Source organism: Cynocephalus volans, chromosome 1, assembly GCF_027409185.1.
Source record: "Cynocephalus volans isolate mCynVol1 chromosome 1, mCynVol1.pri, whole genome shotgun sequence".
Classification (NCBI taxonomy): domain Eukaryota; kingdom Metazoa; phylum Chordata; class Mammalia; order Dermoptera; family Cynocephalidae; genus Cynocephalus; species Cynocephalus volans.
In genome coordinates, this window is record NC_084460.1 from 44,908,617 (window position 1) to 44,925,493 (window position 16,877).

General features: G+C 49.7%; 1 long non-coding RNA gene across 2 annotated transcripts in view; it reads left to right on the plus strand.

Moving 5' to 3' along the window:
• LOC134388022 (uncharacterized) overlaps positions 1 to 16,877 on the plus strand; it is a 46,851-nt gene that overhangs the window by 6,995 nt on the left and 22,979 nt on the right. Inside the window, exons 1-2 of one of the 2 annotated variants that reach the window (XR_010024613.1) lie at positions 3,827 to 3,935; positions 4,209 to 4,339. This is a non-coding gene — a long non-coding RNA (uncharacterized LOC134388022). Of the gene's footprint in view, positions 1 to 3,826; positions 3,936 to 4,208; positions 4,340 to 16,877 lie in introns of those variants that run through there. The other variant, XR_010024614.1, reaches the window with a different exon arrangement.

Below are 16,877 nucleotides of genomic sequence, written 5' to 3' on the forward strand. Positions count from 1 at the left end.
GGCCGGCCACACAGTAAGCACTCATTACATGTTAACGGTGCATCGGTTTTTTTTTTTTTTTTTTTTTTTTTTGGTGGCTGGCCACTGTGGGGATCTGAACCCTTGACCTTGGTGTTATCTCTAACCTAGTGAGCTAACCGGCCAGCCCCATTTAAATAATTCTTGTAGTTGCTCCCCTTTTTTTCAGAGAAAGAGCTGAGGTCCAGGGAGGGGAAGTGACTTGCCCAAGGTCACTAGCCAAGTGGGAGAGCTGAAATTTGAACCTGTGGGTCTGAAGCCCTCCATGCCACCCATGATGGCTCAGCCCTGGATGGCCTGTTTGGGACTCAATCCTCATGGGTCAAGAAGATCCCCTTGGCCTGGCCTGATATCCTCTGGCCTGGCATCAGCCACAATCACCCGTTGGGGCAGTTGCAAAATCCTTCTCCCTTTGCCTGTCGATAAAGGATGCCCATTGCAAAACTCAGCGGAGAAATTATTAAGTGTTGTGTCATCCTGTGGCTAGGCCCTGAGTGCCCCTTTCCTGCCCAGAGGCCTGGGTGGGGCCTGCTCCTTACTCTCCCTCCATGGCCTTGACCTGAGAGGCTGGGCTGGGGGGCAGCAGGGAGCTTTCAGGGGGTGGACAGAGGACAGGCCCTGGTGCTGGGGCTACCACAGCCCTCCGCTCTCAGAAAATGGCAGCTCCATCCTTCCAGGTGCTCAGGACCAAACCGTGGGTTGCCCTTTGATTCATCTCTTGCTCTACATCCAGTAATTGGTCAGGAAATCCTGCCAGTTCTACCTTTAAATTACAACCAGAATCAGCCAGATTCTCCGTGCGGCTCCTGCCCTCCCCCCCACTGCTTCTGCATCTGGATTCAAGGCCCACCATCCTCTCCTGCCTGGACTATTGCAGTAGTCTGCCTGCGGGCCTTGCTGTTTCCACCCTCACTCCCCGCTCTCCCCACACAGCCAAAGGCATCCTGTTAGAACTTCAGACTGATCCTGTCCTTCCTCTGTTTAGAACCTACCATGACTCCCACCTCAGATCAAAACCCAAAGTCTTCTCAGGGGCAACAGGACCCTGCCTGATCTGTTCCCCATGGCCTTTCTGACCTCACCCGCCATTCTTTCTTCCTCGCTCTTTGCTGCAGCCACACTGGGCTCCTTAATATTCATCCAATACTCCAGGCATGATCCTGCTGCCTGGAATGCTCTTCCCCCAGCCCTTTCACACAGCTGGATTTGTCTCTTTATTCAGATCTCATGTCAGTGTCACGTCCTCAGGAAAGCCTTCCCTGGCTACTGCTAAAGTGTCACCTCCACCTTTGATCTTTCTTTCCTATTTGCCCTCATATTATACACTTGTTCATCTATTTGCTTGATGTCTGTCCCCCTCCTTAGAATGTTGCTTCCTCAGTGCAGGGACTGTTGTCTGCTTTGTTCCTGATGCTCCCTGGGAACTCAGCAAAGATTTGTTGACTCAAAAATGGGTGGTCAGGAGTGGGGGCTGCTGGGCCCAGATCATTCCTCGGCAAACATCACGAGGCCCCTTTCTCCAGCTGATGGCTTGAGGATGGTGCCCAGAGCAGAATCCACTCTCCTTTGGTTTGTGTTTGGTCACGGCTTCCCTGACCGCCCTGTCCAGTGGCCCCTGACCGCCCAACCCCACCCATGTCCTCTACCCTGATCCTCCCTCACTTCCCAAATCTTGACTTGTTTTGTCTGTTTCCATATTTATTATGGGCCTCTCCTCCTCCAGACTGTGTGCTGTCTGGGGACAGAGCCGCCTTGGCTCCCCTGCTGTCCCCTCAAACCCCAACACAGGGCCCAGCACCCTGTGGGATGTGTTCAACAGCAGCTTGATCAAGGTATGCTTCGGATGCCCCATTGCAGGGCCAATCCTGGCCAGGAAGGAGTTAGGAGGAGACGCTGTGCCTAGACCTGCAAAGTCAGGGAGAGGAGGGGGCCCACTCAGGCCTTAATTATAACACGTCCCATAATGACATGGTGTTATAATAGGCACACAAAGTGTACTAATCTGATATCATATCTGGGCTTTTTACAATAGATACAATCAGCTGGCCACAGTTTGCTAACTCATTCTCGACCTATCTCCACACTCCACCTAGATTATCATCAGATCTTTAATTAAGGGAAGGCAGAGCTCTGCAGGCGACGCTCAGAGCCCCAGCACTGACGAGTCCGTCCCAGCCCTCCCATAAGCTGGGATAATAGCTACGCCCACATGGGGTGAGGCTGGTGCTGCCTTCTCCATCCAGGCCGCTGTCCCAGGCTTGGGCATGACGGGCCTGCTCCAAGGCCTGGTGAGCCACAAACACCAACCACCGAAGGCTCAAGCCAGTGGCCCGTGGGCTGGGCCAGCCTTGAGAAGCATTGGGTTTGGCCTGTATGGTGCTTTTGCTGAAAATTAAGATGAGTTACCAACACTTGAAAAATTAGGACATTGTGCACAAACATCCAGATTTCTGGCTTCTCTTGCGCATGGGCAAATGCAAGAACTCTGGGCTCGTAGTCCTGGGTGCTGGGGCTGAGGAGTGGCTGTCCCCACTAGACAGGACATGACCGCAGTTGCCTCCCACCCATTTCAATTTTATGTCCCTGCCTGGGGCCTGCAGGCAGTTGAGTTTGTAACCTCTGCTCTAGGGTTTAGAGAACAGTTGCCCAATTGCAAGATGGGACACTGAGGATCAGAAAAGGCAAGTGATATTGAAGAGTGAGCCTGGAACTCAGGTCACAGTCATCCAAGAAGTCTTATTGAGCACCCCCTGTAGGCTAAGCACTGGGAACACAGAGGGACCATGACAGACATAGTCCCTGCCCTCTGGGGGTGATAGTCTCTTGCTTCACAGCCATATTGTCACCTTTATTGCTGGGTAACAGTACCTGTTAGAGACAGGTCCTTTCTGATCCCCTTGAGGTAGCTAGAAGCAGGTTCCCCATAGCTGCTGGGCCCCATTAAAGTTGGAGAACAGGTTCTGAAAGGTCCAAGCAGCCATCTTGGAAGGAAGCTTCTGGAAAGAGTTCCCACGACAAGGATGCCCTTATTCCCCATTCTGAGGTCCCGAGAGCAGGAAGCGTGAGTGGATGGGCTGATGGGTGGAGGTGGCAGGGAAAGCAAGAGGCCTTTCTCATCCTGGATGAACCAAAGGTGAACCAACTAGGCTAAAGACAAGAAGTGGAAGGTCAAGACACTGAAATACATAAGCTGCCCACTTGCTAGTCTGGGAAAAGCCTTTGCTCAGCCAGCCTGGGAGAAATTGCTCCTCCTTTTGCCTCTCCACTCCACAGTGCTGCCCCTGGCCTGGAGGAGAAACTGCAGCCTAGGATCTCTAACCCTAGTCCCTCAGCTCTGGACCCACCTTGGGTCCCACTGATCCCAACGGGCCATTGCAGACCAGCTGGCCTCCCAGGAGCCACATCTGAAGAGCATAAAGCAGACTGCACACTCCATGGCCAGCTCCCCACTGATGTTGGGGGGGGGGAGGGAGATGAATAACAGTCCTAGCCATCATGTGCATTTGCTAAAAATAAACTTGACATACTTTTGCATTGGGAAACAATGTGGATTCCAAACATTCTCAAAGGGCAGAGAGGGGAAAAAAAGAAAGAATGGAAATCAAGTTTCTGAGCTTAGTAATTAATTAGTGCCTGTAAACAAATGACTCATGCTCTTTCCTGGCTATTTTTCTTTCCATTTTGCGTGGATTTTTGCAGGGACCAGGGAAAGAGGCCAAGTGAGCAAAGTTGATAGGCGAGACAGGACCCAGATGTGACTGTCTTGGGGAGGAGCTGACCAGTTGGAGAGTGAGAGGAAGAGCTTCAGGTGGAGGGAGCACCATGTGCCGTGGCCCCAAGAACAGAAAGATCTTGGCATGTCCAGGGAACAGTGAGGAGGCCCATGTGGCTGGAGCAGAATGCAGAGTGGGCAAAGGGTGAGGTCAGATAGGTCTGCAGGACCAGACCACACAGAGACTTAGTGGCTGTGTTAAGGCATTGTGATTTGATCCTGAAGACAGTGGGAGCCATAGATGGTTCTGAGATGGGAAGGAACATCATCTTGTTTATGCAATGGAGGATCAGAAAAATACATTCTAGATGTTCTCTATTATTTGGATGCCTCTGGTATTGGTTTCTCAAACAAATGATTGTCTAGTGGTTACATTTTTTAGGGGTTTACATGTTTAATGTCTGTTTCCTCTCCATAGAACATCAGCCCTATGATATCAAGGACCTTGTCGAATTGTTTACTTCTGTGTCCCCAGTGCCTAGACCACTATCTGGCACACAGTAGGAGCTCAGTAAATGTTTGTCAAGTGAAATGAACCATCTCCACAAGGTAAGCAGCCTCATTCCATTTTACAAAGCATGGAAGTCCAAGGCCAGCTGGATTCTCCCTGGGACAGACAGGTTTTATTTAGTTCAAAATAAAGAGATGTTTTATGGTTGGAAAATCTATTCTGCAAGGGACTTAGCTCCCTGCAGTGAGGGCCCTCAAGCAGGGCCCACACTGCAAGCCACACAATACCCCTTTCTGATTTGAGATAGTCTCTGTGCTGGCTCATAGACTCCACCCGACAATCTATGAGGTTGGCATGTTGTTATGCCCATTGTGCAGATAGCAAAACCGAGGCCCAGGGAGAAGTCACGTGCTCAAGGCCCATGTTTACAAGTGAGGGAACCAGGACTGGAATCCAGGTTTGACTATAAAGACTATAAAGTCTGTGGTTTTAACCCCTTCTCTGAGCCATAAACATTGGCTTGAATGCCAGCTCCACCACTTAGATCCTGTGTGACCAGGGGCAAGTCACTTTGCTTTTCTGAGCCTCAGTATCTTGTCCCATTAAGCGGGGATGTGGATTGCAGGGCTGCTGGTGGAGTCGAGGAGGTCTGAGCTGGTACACAGGTGTTCAAAATATGTGTATCCCTTCTTTCTCTGCTGAGGTCTTTTCTAGGTCCTTCTGCCATTGGCTCCCCTCCTGGGCTGTTGACCCCTCTCTTAGGTCAGCAGCTCCTAAGAGTCTACTTTGCAGGCCTCCTCCCATCCACTTGGTGTTGATTCACCCACACCATGAGCTTCTTGCCCTTTGCCTGTGTTTTCTTCCTCCTTTTCTTGGTAAAACCACTGCCTTCTCTGATTGCCAAATCTCCTCCCAGGGAGCAGGAGGGAAGTGTGTGTGTGTGTGTGTGGGGGGCTGTCCCATCATCCCACAGAACTGTCTCCACTGCTTCCCCATCCCTCCCACTCTCACCACAACAGGCTGAGGTCACCAGACACGAGGCCTGGACTGGGGACATGGTCATCATGGTGCATGCAGGGCTCTGGCTGATCCAGGGTCCTCTGTGGAGGGCTAGGCTGATGGGTGGACTAGGGGAGGTCAAAGTAAAAATCCTGGAAAAGATGGCATTGGCAGCCCACGGCAAATGAATGTGTGGACAAGCCCAAAGAGTGTTAAGGGGCTGTGCATAATAGGGGCAGAGGCATGAGTCTTGGGAGCTTCGTGGAGGAGGTGTGAATACAGCCAGGTATGCGGATGGGAGATGAAGGGCTGAATCTCAGCTTTGCCTCTTTCCCATTGTGTGAACTTGGTCAAGTTCACATACCTCTCTGAGTCTCAGTTTCCCCATCTGGAAAATGGAGATGGTGGTATTAGCACCCCCCTCACAGGGTGTAGTGAGGACTAAGTGAGATGATGCAGATCCAGTGTCTAGAGCAAGGCCAGGTGTACAGCCAGCCCTCAATACATGAGAGCTATTATTTTCATTCTTGCTGTCAACATAGTGGAAAGTACTGGAATTTTAGCTTTATATAGGCCTGGGTGCAAATTTCAGTTTTCCACATCTCTTGTCCTCAAGTGAGCCCCTCACCTCTCTGAGCCTTGGCCTCCTCACCTCGACATGGAGCTGGTTTTATTTCATGAAGTTAGTTTTGAGGATAAAGCAGGTTAAGTGCTCAGCACAATGCTTGGCATACAGTAGGTGCTCAATGAGTGGTGGCTGGCACTCACTGGCCTTATAGCCTAGTGGTTAAGAGCAGGGTTCAAGTGATAGGCAGATTGAAGTCCTTTCTCTCTTAGACTGAGTCCTTTCTCTGCCCCCTGGCTGCTATGGGTTTACACACGGCCCTACGTTATCATGTGCCCAGTTTGGTGCCTGACACATAGTAGGTACATGGTCAGCATGAGAAAAATCTGGATCTTTGTGTCCCTGATGACCAGCCTAAGGCCACCCTGATATCCTGGGTGGAAAGGTGACTTCTCTTGTGAGGTGGGGATGGTTCCACCCCTTTCATGGTGAGGAAACTGAGGCTCAGAGAAGTGACATCACTAGCCTGAGATGGGTGCCTGGGTCTGCTGGCTCTGGAACCTGTCTTTCTGAAAGGGTGGAATCTCTGGGTGCATGCATTGGGTTGGGAGTATCCCACGGGACCCCTTGAGAGCCACCATGGATGCTTCTGGAACAGCCTCTAATGGTTAAAGAAAGCGGGCAACACGTGCAGTGAAAACAGCAGCTCTTGGCAGGAGTTTCCAGAACCCAGCTGTGTGTTCAGGGCTCCCCATCCCACCTGGGGACTGGGGAGTGGCTTTGCATGTATGGGGGCTGGGTGGGAGTCTTGGGGTGAAGGCAGCCCCCATCAGACCCAGCCTGGGCCTTTCTCCCTTCACCCGCCAGCCCCCTAGCACTCTGCCTAATTTTCTGTTGTTGTTACTATTGGGCTCTTTGAGGCATTTTCTCCATCCATCCAGAATCTGAGCTCCTTCCTATGCATGGAGAACTCCCTGCTCTAGGTGGCAGATATTCTCTTAGAGACTCATGTTCTGCCTCCCTTGCAGCTAGAGCATGGACACATGACTTGGCTCAGTCAGTCAGATGCATCGTCCTGGACCTGTCCGTTCAGGCTCCATCCAAGGGCCTCCATCCATGCAGGTCTTGTCCCTCCCTTACTCAGAATCCTCCCATGGCTCCCCATTGCCCTTAGGATAAAGCTCAAACTCCTCCCACGTCCCACAAGTTCAACATGATGGTGCCCTGCTGACCTCACCTTCTCTTATCCCCCTTTTCCTCATTCCTCCAGCGAAACTCCACACACTGAGCTCGTACCCACTTCAGGGCCTGTGGGTTTGTTGTTCCTTCTGTTACTATATTTCATTTCACAGGTGGGGGCTGGCGCTGGGGGAGGGGCTGAAGGGACTGTTCATGGTGGAGGGAGAGTTTGAACTGAGGTTGGCCTGGCCTCTGCCTCAGCCTCTCTGTGGCCACAGTCCACGCTAGAGACCCCCTCCTCCAGGAAGACAAGATGGATCCCCTTCTCATAGGAGCAACTCTACTGGCCTCTGCTCAGCTTAGTTTATGAATTTTCAGTGGCAATCAGGGGATATTGCCCCCCATGGGGGTGGAAATTGATTCTTGTGGGGTGGAAAAAAAGGAATGTTTTTATGTCTAAAGCAAAGATATACATACCAAAGGTAAACAGATACACAGTGTATTTGTGGTACTAAAATTTCACAGGGTGGTGATTAGGGAAAAAATGTCTAAAGTTGCTCCGTAGGGAGGAATCAAAAAAAGTTGAGAAACACTGGTTTAAGTCAACTCAACTCAGCTTAACTTGATATAACTCGACTCTCCAACTCAACAAAACTCAACTCACTTATATTCAGTTTAACTCAACTCAGGTTAATTGATCTCGACTCAACTTACCTTGACTCCGTTTACAACTTAACTCATCTTGGCTCATTTTAAGTCCACTGATCTTGGACATTTTAAGTCCACTGACCTCAGTTCAACAGAACTCAATCAGCTGAAAAATCACCTCGACTTGATTGAACTCGACTCAGCCTGATTTGCCTCAGCTTAACTCCACCTAATCCCCTCAATTCACCTCATCTAAACTCCGTCGAACTCAACTCATCTCAGCTTGCCTCAAGTCAACCACTTCAACTACCTTAAATGCTTATTCCTCTTGGCAAACCTCCCTACTACCTTGAGGCCTTGCAGAAAACAGACGCTTCAGATCTGGCCTCAAGTGTTCCCAGTCTAGCTGGGGACTCTGACATGTCCTTCTGACAGGTGCTATAATTGGGGAAGCATGGGGCTCTGAGTGAGCAGCATATGGCAGCCCTGGGGAGCTCTAGATGATTCCACACAGAAGGAGGAGTGGGCTCAGGCAGAAGAGTGGGAGGAAGGGCATTCTGGGCAAAAGCACAGCATGTGCACAGGGGCCAAGGCGGGATGGACAGAGCACTCCGAGGCCCCAAAGTTGCTCAGGCTGGAGGGCGGAGTGGGAGAATGGGGCTGGCACCCAAGGTGGGTGGGGGACATACTCTGTCCTCTTTGAGGACTCTGGCCTGGAGACAGTGGGGACCCACTGCAGTGCTGAGCAGAGGAGAAATGTGATTTAAAACATCCCCCTGGCTGCCTGGTAGGTGAGAGCTGATAGGTGAGACTGGACTTGTTGGGTGGTAAGTGAGGAATCCAGCACTGGGGTGTTGGTGGGAGGCAGACAGGTGGGAGCTGAAGGAGAGAATTTAGAAAATTAATACTAAAAAATGACCAGAAATTGAGCACTTACTCTGGATCGGGTCTTGTTTACTTGCTGTACATGTATTAACTGAGTTAATCCTCACGACATCCTCTAGAGGTAGGATTATTATTGATCCTATTTTATATGTGAGGAAACTAAGGTCCAGAGAGGTCAAAGATATTTGCCCAAGGCACACAGCTTCTAAGGGATAGAGCTGGGATCTGAACCCAGGAACTGACGCTCCAAAGACCTTAGTTGCAGCTGGGTGTCCTTTTCAAAATCCCCATGGCAGGTGGGCAGGTGCTTCCTTCCTGTAGGCACCCCTCACCCCAAACATGCAGTAGGTGCCCAGGAAATTTTTTCTCTGTGAGTTTGTGGGGATTTAAGTCATCATCACCATATGGGTTGGGAATGCCCATCCCCTTTTCAAAGGAAGAATCTGTTATCGTTGTCATTTCATAGGAGAGGAAACTGAGGCCGAAGGTCATGCAGTGGTGAGTCCAGGATTTGAATCTCAAGTAGGAAAGTGTTCTACAAACAGGCAGCGTGGTCTTTATTAGGATTTTCAGCCACTGGAACTTTAATTCGGCCTGCATGTGTGCATTGAGCTGGCCCTGCACACTGTGCAGGGGAGAGGAGCCCCTCTTTCCCTACAATGCTCAAAATTCTCCCCTGGCTGCCCTCTTGTCCTGAGGATGCAGCCCAGGCTCTTCACTGCATCCCCAAAGACCTGCATGATCTGTTCCCCACCCCCCACCTATACGACCTCTCCTCCTACAACTCTCCCCTTCGTACCCTCTTCTCCAGCCACCTCCAACATACCAGTTTCCCACTCCAGGGCCCTTGCACATGCTATTCCCTCTGCCTGGGACACTCTTCTCACGCTGACTTCATCTCATCATTTGGTTGTCAGCCCTAATGTCACTCCCCCTCCTCAGAGTGGCCTTCCCTGAGCACGTGAGCTAAAGTCACCCCAGTTCTTCCCTATCTCATTGCCCATTTTTTGTTTTTTAATCTTCTGCTCCTTCTATTGATTTTTCATGTTTGTCTATTATCTGCCTCCTCCAGGAACTGAGTTCCTGTAGGCAGAAACCATGTCTGTCTTGCTCCCTGCTGTATCCTACTGCCTGGCACATAGTAGGTGCTCAATAAATGTTTGTGGAATGGATGAATGAATAAGTGAAGGAATGGATGGAAATAGTTTAAGAATTTAGGTGCTGAGAGGAGAAATAGAAGGCCCAGGGCCCAGGCTGGGCTCTGAGGCCTCCTCTCCCGGGTCTTCCTGCCCTGAGGAGGGGCCTCTGCCAGGGCAGGAGGGCGGGCATGGGGGGCAGTGGGCTGGGCGAGGCCTCCTTGTTCCTCACTGTTTTCATCCTCTCAGTAATTATGGGCTCAGGCACTCCTCGATGCCTTCCCAGAATAATAGCTGGGCCTGTTATCAGCGGCATCTCCAGGACCTTCTCACAAACAGTCATTAATCAAGTCTCATCGCCACCCGGCCCTCCCTCCCAGTGGAAACCAAGGCACAGAGAGGTGAGGCCACTTTCCCAGCGCCACACAGCTGATGTGGGGAGGATGGGTTGTTTTGCCTTGAATCTCTGGAGTGGGATGAGGGCCCCTTCTCCTCATCCCACAGGGGGGAAGCCTCTGCGCATGCCACGATGGGGGGGTCTACCCCCAATTTCAGGCCCCCAGCCCTCCTTGAAGCCCCGGGGGCCTTCCAAGGTGGCCTCTTAATCATAGCCGGTTAATTAAGGAGGTTAAACAACTCCATGGGGCCCAAGCAGACCTGCCCAGGGAGAGAGGTGGTGGGGCCTGTCCTGTGTCCCATGGCGAGGCCCCTGCTCCCCAGCCTGAGCCTGGCACTGGCACGGTGCCTCCTCGGTGCCCATCTTGGCCTCCGGGGGTCTCAGGGGATGGCGTGGGGCCTCGGATGGTGCCATAGGGCCCCATTGTTGGTGCGCATCCCCTCCCCTTCTTTGGGTGGTGTGTGGGAGGCTGGCATCACTTAATGAGGCCTCCACAGCTGCCAAGGGGAGCCGGAGGAGTTGAAACAGGTTCTGGGTGAGGTGAGTTTCGTGGGCTGGGCAGGATCTGTGGCTCTGTGCCATGTGGGCGCTCCCTGGGGCGGTGGGGGGTGGGTGTGGGACCCCTGCCTGCCCCCTGTGTCTGGTCCTCCACCCCATGAGGTTGGAGCAAAGGAAGTTTGGGAGGGGACAGCGGGAATGGCAGAGAATGACGGTCAGGAATGGAGGCTCACATCCCACCCTCCCATGCTCCCCACCACCAGCCTGTGGGAACCACACCAAATACGACCCCAATGGCAGAGTCTGGGGCTCCAGAGACATGGCTTGGGCCTTGGCCTTCCCACCTGAGAAATGAGCGTGGCTGGATGGGACCATCTCAGGCTGAGGCTTTGGTTTTAGAATGATCCATCCCAGAAGGGCTGCCTGACTTGCTGTGTGACCTCGGGCAAGCTGCTTTTCTCCTCTTGGCCTCTGTAGCTCTCTGGCTGTGACCTCGTGGTGATGGGGTGGACTGGGCGATGGCCAATGGCTCCTGCTGACCCTCTGTCTTTGCCAGAGTTGCCAGTGCCTCGTGAGGGGTGCCTAGACCTGCCTTCTCCAGCACACAGCAAGGAAGTCATTCAGTGCGTGTCTCTTGGCCCTGGGGAAACTTCGAGGCCCTGGATTTAGGCCAGGGAGGCTCAGGAGGAAGCTTCCCAAGGCCAGGCTGTGGGTCCCAGGACCTGGAGGGCAGCCCCGGTGTGTTGCTGAATCCCTGGGTCACTGTGGGACAGGCTCAGGGAAGGCTGGCTTGAGGCAGGGTCCCCATCTTCCCAGAGCCTGTGTGGTGTGCAGTGGGGTTCTACAAGGTCTTTGTCCTTATCTTTTTTGTTAAAGTCATCTTTATGGATATGCAATTTACACAAAGTAAAATTCACCTTTTTTTGGTGTACAGTTCCATGAATTTTGACAAACTTACGCAGTTGTGTAACCACCACCACGATCAAGATATGGAATATTTCCATCACTCCAGAAAGTTCCCCGGTGCCTCGCTGTAGTGAATCCTCCTCCCCACCTTCAGTCCCTGACAACCACCAATCTCCCCCAACTTTTTGTTTTGAAAAATTTCAAAGTTAGAGAAAAGTACAAAAACCTCACAACGAACCGCAGTAGCTCTCCTTCCCCCAGATCCCCGACTGCCAACACCAGCGTGCGTTCTTGCGCGCACTCTCTGCATGATTGCTGCTGAACTGTTTGAGAGTCATTTGCAGACATCCTTAACCTTCACCCTAAATGCTTCAGTGTGCATCTCTGAAGAACAACGGCGTCCTCAGCACAATTGCAAAGCCATTATCACACCTGAAAAGGTTAGCATTGATACAATGATGTTTCCTAATATTCAAATTACTGAGATTGCTCCAAAATGTCCTTTATAACTGTTTTTTTGTTGTTGTTGTTTGTTTTCTTTTCTTTACTTTTCTGATCTGGACTCCAATCAAGGACTGGGCCCTGCATTTGATGGCAAGTCTTTTTGGTGTCCTTTTATCTGGAACATTCTCCCTGTCCTTGCTTGACTATAGAACAAATCATTTTTAAAAAACCACCCTCATGGCTCTCTATATCAGCAGCTGCAAAGGGAAGCCCCAGGGGAATGTGAGCACCAGGGAAGGGGGCTCTGACTGGGGGGGCACGGGGTGTCATGAGGGTTTTTTTCTTAAAAGAGAGAAAAAGAAGGAGAGGGAAAGAAAGATTTTTTTTTTTTTTTTTGTCTTTTTGTGACCGGCGTACCCGGCTCAGCCAGTGAGCGCACTGGCCATCCTTATATAGGATCCGAACCTGCGGCGGGAGCACTGCTGCGCTCCCAGCACCACACTCTCCCAAGTGCGCCACGGGGTCGGCCCGGAAAGAAAGATTTGAGTTCATTGTTTCAACTTTCAATAATGCTGAAAATTTCAAAGCAAAAAGTAGAAATCACTCAATTTGCAATTGAGAGGGATCTCTAGCCTCGTGGTTGGAGTTCAAATCCCAGCTCTGCCTCCCCTGGCTGTGAGACCTTAGGCATTCAGTCCACCTATAGGGCCTCAGTTTCCCCTTCTGTGAAATGAGGATAATACCAGTCCTCCACCTTGCTCCATTATGTGAAGACTAAAAGAATTAATATATGTAAGTACATAAATAGTAGCAACTTCAGTTGTTAGCAATTTGGTAATATTTCCAGACATTTCTCTCTATACCTACATACATGGATATCTATGAATAATATATAAATTATGTCCTCCTTTTCCATCAATCATTTACCACAAGCATTTTCGCACATCCATAATGTAGCACTCATTCATCATGTAAAAATGTTAACTTTTATTAATTTGTGTCCATAGATAATATGTTCACATGGTACCAGACACCAAAGGTACAATGAGTGTTTGGTAAAAGGTCCGTCCCCTCCTGCCCTTGTCCTCACCCTTTCAGATCCTCAGAGACTGTTTCTTGCATTGCTCTCCAGAAGGGTTCTATGAACACATAATCAAAGACGTATATTTTCTTTCTTTTAGTGTTCTTACAGATGTGAGAAGACTACATACACTATTTAATACTGTGGCTTGTTATTTCCACTTAACAGTAGATCTGGGTGATATTCCACTTTGGTACATAGGGAGTGTTCTCCTCCCTTTTTAGGGCTATGTGTTACTCCGTTGTGGAAATGGGTCATAATTTAACAAACCAGTTCTTTACTGATGGACATTTAGGCGGCTTGTAGGCTTTTGCCACTACAAATTGCATCAGAGAGCGTTGCGTAAACATCTTTGTGGCCATGTGCAAGTACATCCATAGGATATATTCCTAGAAGTGGAATTTCTGGGTGAAAAGTCATGTTCATTTTGAATTTTGCTCTGCCATCATTTTTCATGGCTTTGCGGATCCCAGTGTATTTAATGTTCCTTTATTGGTAGACATTTAGGTGGTTCCAAAGTGTCTTTCCTATAAACAATGCCACAATGAACATCTTTGTGCGGCTGTCTTTGTGCAGGACAGTCACCTTACGGGGAATTCCCAGGATCATCAGGAAGTACTGAGAAGAGAAAACTGAACCAAAGGGGCCCACATGGCCCCAAGGCCTGTGGGTATGGATGATGGTTAGTTGGAGTGGCTGCTGGCTCTGAGCTCTCTCTGTCCCTTGTGTGGCCATAGGGTCCTCAGAGTGACAGACTCCTCTAGACCTGACTACTTAGAGTGTGGTCTGGGACCCACAGCATTGACCCCACCTGAGAGTCTATTGGAAATGCAGAGTCCTGCACCCCACCCCCCACTGCAGCCCAGCCCTGTCAAATCAGCTTTTAACAAGTCCTTATGAATTTATAGACACAGCCAAATTTGAGAAGAGCTGCCCTCAGACAAACCCAGAACCCCCAAGACTGGAGATTATGGTTCAACCTTGGGTGTAGGGCAAGCCTGAGGCCACTCCTGGCTTCCCTACCAGCTGGCTGTGTGACTGAGGGTGAGTTGGGTAACCTCTCTGTGCCTCAGCTTCCTCGTCTTTGAAACAAGAAGAGGAGCACTGACATCACAGGGTGGTTGTGAGAATCAAACATGATCATTCACATAAACGTGTTTAGCACGGTGCTCGCACATAGTAAAAGTGCTCAGTAAATACTGCTCTTATTATTGTTATTGAGGTTCATGTTATGTAAGGAGATGTGGGAGTCAGATCTCTCTGTCTTTTGGTTTCTTCTCTCTGTCTCTGTCAACATCATCACCTCTGTCTCTCTCTAATCCATCTGTCTCTCCACGTCCACCAGTTTCTCTCTGTTCTGTCTGTGTTGCTCCTTCTGTCTTGGTCTCTTGGTCTCTTTCTCTCTGACCCTGTCTGTTTTTATCTCTACCCTATGGGCCCATATGAGCTTTATAAGCGTCTGTGAAAATGCTACAAACCTGGAAAAAGGGAGCTAAAATACAAAGATAAAACTGCATACTAAAAAAAATAATAATGCAAGGTCATCATACAATATTGAAAATACTAACAGCAAAAATGTTATGTTTTCAGTGGAACCTGGGGCCCTTTCAACCTATCTGATGGGCTGCACAGTCTCGCCTAGTGTTGCCTATCTTTCCTGTTACTTTAGATCCAATGCAGCCTTGGACCTGGATAGAGCTGAGTGATTAGGAGCAAAGATCTGGCCCCAGCTGGTCACTGAATCCCTTCTCTGTCCTGTCCTCGCTGCATGGTCCTGAGCAGGCACAATCACTGATTTGTGTTCTTCCAGGTCATTTACTGAGCATCTGCTATGCTAGGCCCTAGGACATAGCAGTCAACAAGACAGACAGAATCCTTGCCTCATTGAGCTTATATTCTAGTGTGTGTTGTGTGTGTGTGTGTATGTGTGTGTGTGTGTGTGTGTGAGAGAGAGAGAGAGAGAGAGAGAGAGAGATAGAGAGAGAGAGAGAGATAGAGAGAGAGAGAGAGAGGGAGAGAGACTGATAATATAGAAGTGAATAAATTAACATGCAGGACAATTTTAAATAGTGCTAAGTTATGTGAACAGAATAAAATATGGTTATGTGATAGAGAAGACTGGTGTAGGGCTACTTTACACTGGGAGTGGGAGTAGGGGTCTGGGAAGTCTACTCTGACTTGAATTTAGAGACCAGAATGATCTGGGCTTGGGGGTATCCAGGAGAAGGGTATACCAGGCAGAAGGAATGGCAAGTGCAAAGGCCCTGAGGCAGAAACAAGCTTGGGGGCCAGTCACGACTGGAAGCTCTCAGAGAAGGAAAAGATCTTGGGAGCAACACAGTCTTTGCTGAGTGCCTCGAGCAAATGACTGGCCCTCTCTCAGCCTTAGTTTCCCCCTATGGAAAATGGGAACGATAAAGACCCAACCCCTAAGGATGAATAAGGGTTAAATCCAGTGGTGGGCCACAATTTCTAAACTGGAGGGGCTCAGGGGATGGTTGGGGTATGGGGAGATTTGTCTTAGAAAGTGTGGGTGCAGCAGTACCACTGTTTATACTTGGGTTGTTTGGGGTGGCTTTGGGTGATGATGGAGATTATTTAGGGCTGAAAGCAATGCCCCAGCTTCCCCATGCTGAGCCCTTGGTTTCAGGAGTTAATAGCCTAAAGCTCTCGGCATAGCGCCTGGCACAGAGCGGGTAGACAGGAATGGGGAAGGCATCCAGGTGGGAGGAAAGGCGTGGAGATGGGAATGTTTAAGGCGTGTTAGGGGAAGAGTGCGGAGACCAGCTTGGCTGGTGGGGAGGGGTGAGAGAAGAGGCTGGAAAGACAGGTTGAGGCCCAGGAGGAGACTCTGAATGGCACGCCAAAGGAGGGTGGGCCTTAGCTTGGAGGCAGTAGGGAGCCATTGTGCGCCGTGGAGTAGGAGAAGCTGTGGAAATGGTTTTTGTTTGGTTTTCAGTGAAATATTTTAGACATCACAAAAGTTTAAAGGATAATAAAATAAGCTTCCATGAAGCTATCACTCAGCTTAAGAAAGGAAACATCCAGTATAGGTGACACCCCTGTGTGCTCCTGCCCAACTATATCTCTCTTAGAAGTTACTGGAACCCTGGATAGGTGTTAGTGATTCCCATGTGTCTTCACCCTTCTATTCTTTGTTTGATGGAGGTATAAATTGCACACAGTAAAATGCACAAACCTTAATTGTACAGTTGGATGGCCGTGGGATCACCACCAAATCATGACATAGAACATTTCTAGCTTCCAGAAGCTCCCCTCAAAGGTAACCACTGTTCTGATTTCTATCACCCTAGATCTGTTTTGCCTGTTCTTGAATTTCATACAAATGAAATCATTCTGGCACACTCTTTTGTACCTGATGCTTTCGCTTACTATTATCCCTGGAGATCTATCCATGTTTTGTGTCCCTTCACTGTTCTATAGTATTCCACTGTTTCAACAGGCCGTGGTTTGTTTAATCACCTGATTGACCATGGAGATGTGGATTATTTCTGGTTTCCGCTATCTTGAATAGTGCCGCTATAAACATTCTCATGCATATCCTTTGGCAAGCATAAGAAGGCATTTTTTAGTACATATTCAGGAGTGAAATTGCTAGATGATGGGGTATGTACATGTTTAGTTTTTGTAGCTATGGCCAATTTCCCAAAGTGTTTGTGCCACATACATACTTTTATACGTACATGCACACGCACATGCACACATGCATCCTTGAAGAATTGGGCGCTGCTCTAGCTGTGGGTGGGACTGTGCCATGGCATCCCTGTACATTTCCTTCTGCAAGTCACTTTTTCCCACTCCGTGACCTGCTCTGGAGGTCTGTGCTTGCTGGCAGGGCAGCCGAATGCATTGATTTATTCTTACTGTGGGCTCTGTT